Consider the following 5,669-nt stretch of genomic DNA (forward strand, 5'->3'; position numbering starts at 1 on the left):
AGCGGTGTTGTGAGGTCTCAGATGTGACGTAAAAAGTCAAGGTTTTTACACAATACCTGACGAGCATTTAACTTTTGGGCTTCCGTGGCGCAACGTTTAGCGCGTTCGGCTGTTAACCAATAGGTTGGTGGTTCGAGCCCATCCGGGAGCGGTGTTGTGAGGTCTCAGATGTGACGTAAAAAGTCAAGGTTTTTACACAATACCTGACGAGCATTAAACTTTTGGGCTTCCGTGGCGCAATGGTTAGCGCGTTCGGCTGTTAACCAATAGGTTGGTGGTTCGAGCCCATCCGGGAGCGGTGTTGTGAGGTCTCAGATGTGACGTAAGAAGTCAAGGTTTTTACACAATACCTGACGAGTATTTAACTTTTGGGCTTCCGTGGCGCAATGGTTAGCGCGTTCGGCAGTTAACCAATAGGTTGGTGGTTCGAGCCCATCCGGGAGCGGTGTTGTGAGGTCTCAGATGTGACGTAAAAAGTCAAGGTTTTTACACAATACCTGACGAGCATTTAATTTTTGGGATTCCGTGGCGCAATGGTTAGCGCGTTCAGCTGTTAATCGAAAGGTTGGTGGTTCGAGCCCACCCGGGAGAGGTGTTGTGGGGTCTCAAATGTAACGTAGAAAGCCAAAGTTTTTCCACAACACCTGACAACCATTTAATTTCTGAGCTTCCGTGGCTCAATGGTTAGCGCGTTCGGCTGTTAACCAATAGGTTGGTGGTTCGAGCCCATCCGGGAGCGGTGTTGTGAAGTCTCAGATGTGACGTAAATAGTCAAGGTTTTTACACAATACCTGACGAGCATTTAACTTTTGGGCTTCCGTGGCGCAATGGTTAGCGCGTTCGGCTGTTAACCAATAGGTTGGTGGTTCGAGCCCATCCGGGAGCGGTGTTGTGAGGTCTCAGATGTGACGTAAGAAGTCAAGGTTTTTACACAATACCTGACGAGTATTTAACTTTTGGGCTTCCGTGGCGCAATGGTTAGCGCGTTCGGCTGTTAACCAATAGGTTGGTGGTTCGAGCCCATCCGGGAGCGGTGTTGTGAGGTCTCAGATGTGACGTAAAAAGTCAAGGTTTTTACACAATACCTGACGAGCATTTAACTTTTGGGCTTCCGTGGCGCAACGTTTAGCGCGTTCGGCTGTTAACCAATAGGTTGGTGGTTCGAGCCCATCCGGGAGCGGTGTTGTGAGGTCTCAGATGTGACGTAAAAAGTCAAGGTTTTTACACAATACCTGACGAGCATTAAACTTTTGGGCTTCCGTGGCGCAATGGTTAGCGCGTTCGGCTGTTAACCAATAGGTTGGTGGTTCGAGCCCATCCGGGAGCGGTGTTGTGAGGTCTCAGATGTGACGTAAGAAGTCAAGGTTTTTACACAATACCTGACGAGTATTTAACTTTTGGGCTTCCGTGGCGCAATGGTTAGCGCGTTCGGCAGTTAACCAATAGGTTGGTGGTTCGAGCCCATCCGGGAGCGGTGTTGTGAGGTCTCAGATGTGACGTAAAAAGTCAAGGTTTTTACACAATACCTGACGAGCATTTAATTTTTGGGATTCCGTGGCGTAATGGTTAGCGCGTTCAGCTGTTAATCGAAAGGTTGGTGGTTCGAGCCCACCCGGGAGAGGTGTTGTGGGGTCTCAAATGTAACGTAGAAAGCCAAAGTTTTTCCACAACACCTGACAACCATTTAATTTCTGAGCTTCCGTGGCTCAATGGTTAGCGCGTTCGGCTGTTAACCAATAGGTTGGTGGTTCGAGCCCATCCGGGAGCGGTGTTGTGAAGTCTCAGATGTGACGTAAATAGTCAAGGTTTTTACACAATACCTGACGAGCATTTAACTTTTGGGCTTCCGTGGCGCAATGGTTAGCGCGTTCGGCTGTTAACCAATAGGTTGGTGGTTCGAGCCCATCCGGGAGCGGTGTTGTGAGGTCTCAGATGTGACGTAAGAAGTCAAGGTTTTTACACAATACCTGACGAGTATTTAACTTTTGGGCTTCCGTGGCGCAATGGTTAGCGCGTTCGGCTGTTAACCAATAGGTTGGTGGTTCGAGCCCATCCGGGAGCGGTGTTGTGAGGTCTCAGATGTGACGTAAAAAGTCAAGTTTTTTGCACAATACCTGACGAGCATTTAGGTTTTGGGCTTCCGTGGCGCAATGGTTAGCGCGTTCGGCTGTTAAGCAATAGGTTGGTGGTTCGAGCCCATCCGGGAGCGGTGTTGTGAGGTCTCAGATGTGACGTAAAAAGTCGAGGTTTTTACACAATACCTGACGAGCATTTAAATTTTGGGCTTCCGTGGCGCAACGTTTAGCGCGTTCGGCTGTTAACCAATAGGTTGGTGGTTCGAGCCCATCCGGGAGCGGTGTTGTGAGGTCTCAGATGTGACGTAAAAAGTCAAGGTTTTTACACAATACCTGACGAGCATTAAACTTTTGGGCTTCCGTGGCGCAATGGTTAGCGCGTTCGGCTGTTAACCAATAGGTTGGTGGTTCGAGCCCATCCGGGAGCGGTGTTGTGAGGTCTCAGATGTGACGTAAGAAGTCAAGGTTTTTACACAATACCTGACGAGTATTTAACTTTTGGGCTTCCGTGGCGCAATGGTTAGCGCGTTCGGCAGTTAACCAATAGGTTGGTGGTTCGAGCCCATCCGGGAGCGGTGTTGTGAGGTCTCAGATGTGACGTAAAAAGTCAAGGTTTTTACACAATACCTGACGAGCATTTAATTTTTGGGATTCCGTGGCGTAATGGTTAGCGCGTTCAGCTGTTAATCGAAAGGTTGGTGGTTCGAGCCCACCCGGGAGAGGTGTTGTGGGGTCTCAAATGTAACGTAGAAAGCCAAAGTTTTTCCACAACACCTGACAACCATTTAATTTCTGAGCTTCCGTGGCTCAATGGTTAGCGCGTTCGGCTGTTAACCAATAGGTTGGTGGTTCGAGCCCATCCGGGAGCGGTGTTGTGAAGTCTCAGATGTGACGTAAATAGTCAAGGTTTTTACACAATACCTGACGAGCATTTAACTTTTGGGCTTCCGTGGCGCAATGGTTAGCGCGTTCGGCTGTTAACCAATAGGTTGGTGGTTCGAGCCCATCCGGGAGCGGTGTTGTGAGGTCTCAGATGTGACGTAAGAAGTCAAGGTTTTTACACAATACCTGACGAGTATTTAACTTTTGGGCTTCCGTGGCGCAATGGTTAGCGCGTTCGGCTGTTAACCAATAGGTTGGTGGTTCGAGCCCATCCGGGAGCGGTGTTGTGAGGTCTCAGATGTGACGTAAAAAGTCAAGTTTTTTGCACAATACCTGACGAGCATTTAGGTTTTGGGCTTCCGTGGCGCAATGGTTAGCGCGTTCGGCTGTTAAGCAATAGGTTGGTGGTTCGAGCCCATCCGGGAGCGGTGTTGTGAGGTCTCAGATGTGACGTAAAAAGTCGAGGTTTTTACACAATACCTGACGAGCATTTAAATTTTGGGCTTCCTTGGCGCAATGGTTAGCGCGTTCGGCTGATAACCAATAGGTTGGTGGTTCGAGCCCATCCGGGAGCGGTGTTGTGAGGTCTCAGATGTGACGTAAGAAGTCAAGGTTTTTACACAATACCTGACGAGTATTTAACTTTTGGGCTTCCGTGGCGCAATGGTTAGCGCGTTCGGCTGTTAACCAATAGGTTGGTGGTTCGAGCCCATCCGGGAGCGGTGTTGTGAGGTCTCAGATGTGACGTAAAAAGTCAAGGTTTTTACACAATACCTGACGAGCATTTAACTTTTGGGCTTCCGTGGCGCAACGTTTAGCGCGTTCGGCTGTTAACCAATAGGTTGGTGGTTCGAGCCCATCCGGGAGCGGTGTTGTGAGGTCTCAGATGTGACGTAAAAAGTCAAGGTTTTTACACAATACCTGACGAGCATTAAACTTTTGGGCTTCCGTGGCGCAATGGTTAGCGCGTTCGGCTGTTAACCAATAGGTTGGTGGTTCGAGCCCATCCGGGAGCGGTGTTGTGAGGTCTCAGATGTGACGTAAGAAGTCAAGGTTTTTACACAATACCTGACGAGTATTTAACTTTTGGGCTTCCGTGGCGCAATGGTTAGCGCGTTCGGCAGTTAACCAATAGGTTGGTGGTTCGAGCCCATCCGGGAGCGGTGTTGTGAGGTCTCAGATGTGACGTAAAAAGTCAAGGTTTTTACACAATACCTGACGAGCATTTAATTTTTGGGATTCCGTGGCGCAATGGTTAGCGCGTTCAGCTGTTAATCGAAAGGTTGGTGGTTCGAGCCCACCCGGGAGAGGTGTTGTGGGGTCTCAAATGTAACGTAGAAAGCCAAAGTTTTTCCACAACACCTGACAACCATTTAATTTCTGAGCTTCCGTGGCTCAATGGTTAGCGCGTTCGGCTGTTAACCAATAGGTTGGTGGTTCGAGCCCATCCGGGAGCGGTGTTGTGAAGTCTCAGATGTGACGTAAATAGTCAAGGTTTTTACACAATACCTGACGAGCATTTAACTTTTGGGCTTCCGTGGCGCAATGGTTAGCGCGTTCGGCTGTTAACCAATAGGTTGGTGGTTCGAGCCCATCCGGGAGCGGTGTTGTGAGGTCTCAGATGTGACGTAAGAAGTCAAGGTTTTTACACAATACCTGACGAGTATTTAACTTTTGGGCTTCCGTGGCGCAATGGTTAGCGCGTTCGGCTGTTAACCAATAGGTTGGTGGTTCGAGCCCATCCGGGAGCGGTGTTGTGAGGTCTCAGATGTGACGTAAAAAGTCAAGTTTTTTGCACAATACCTGACGAGCATTTAGGTTTTGGGCTTCCGTGGCGCAATGGTTAGCGCGTTCGGCTGTTAAGCAATAGGTTGGTGGTTCGAGCCCATCCGGGAGCGGTGTTGTGAGGTCTCAGATGTGACGTAAAAAGTCAAGGTTTTTACACAATACCTGACGAGCATTTAAATTTTGGGCTTCCTTGGCGCAATGGTTAGCGCGTTCGGCTGATAACCAATAGGTTGGTGGTTCGAGCCCACCCGGGAGCGGTGTTGTGTGATCTCAAATGTAACGTAGAAAGCCAAAATTTTTCCACAATACCTGACGACCATTTAATTTTTGGGCTTCCGTGGCGCAATGGTTAGCACGTTCGGCTGTTAACCTATAGGTTGGTGATTCGAGCCCAACCGAGAGAGGTGTTGTAGGGTCTCAGATGTAACGTAATAAGTCATAACTTATCCACAACACCTGACAACCATTTAATCTCTGAGCTTCCGTGGCTCAATGGTTAGCGCGTTCGGCTGTTAACCAATAGGTTGGTTGTTCGAGCCCATCCGGGAGCGGTGTTGTGAGGTCTCAGATGTAACGTAAAATGTCAGAGTTTTTCCACAATACCTGACGAACATTTAACATTTGGGCTTCCGTGGCGCAATGTTTAGCGCGTTCGGCTGTTAACCAATAGGTTGGTGGTTCGAGCCCATCCGGGAGCGGTGTTGTGAGGTCTCAGATGTGACGTAAAAAGTCAAGGTTTTTACACAATACCTGACGAGCATTTAACTTTTGGGCTTCCGTGGCGCAACGTTTAGCGCGTTCGGCTGTTAACCAATAGGTTGGTGGTTCGAGCCCATCCGGGAGCGGTGTTGTGAGGTCTCAGATGTGACGTAAAAAGTCAAGGTTTTTACACAATACCTGACGAGCATTTAATTTTTAGCTTCC

At 48.9% G+C, this 5,669-nt stretch overlaps 1 non-coding gene across 1 annotated transcript; it reads left to right on the forward strand.

The window, feature by feature from the left end:
* The first annotated feature begins 4,929 nt into the window (after nucleotides 1-4,929).
* Nucleotides 4,930-5,002, forward strand: TRNAI-GAU (transfer RNA isoleucine (anticodon GAU)). The gene has a single exon. It is a non-coding gene; the product is annotated as a tRNA-Ile (tRNA).
* The last annotated feature ends 667 nt before the right edge of the window (nucleotides 5,003-5,669 follow it).

The sequence above is a fragment of the Phalangium opilio genome, unplaced genomic scaffold (assembly GCF_054372755.1).
Source record: "Phalangium opilio isolate 3A_F unplaced genomic scaffold, DU_Popi_V2 ptg000101l_1, whole genome shotgun sequence".
Lineage (NCBI taxonomy): Eukaryota > Metazoa > Arthropoda > Arachnida > Opiliones > Phalangiidae > Phalangium > Phalangium opilio.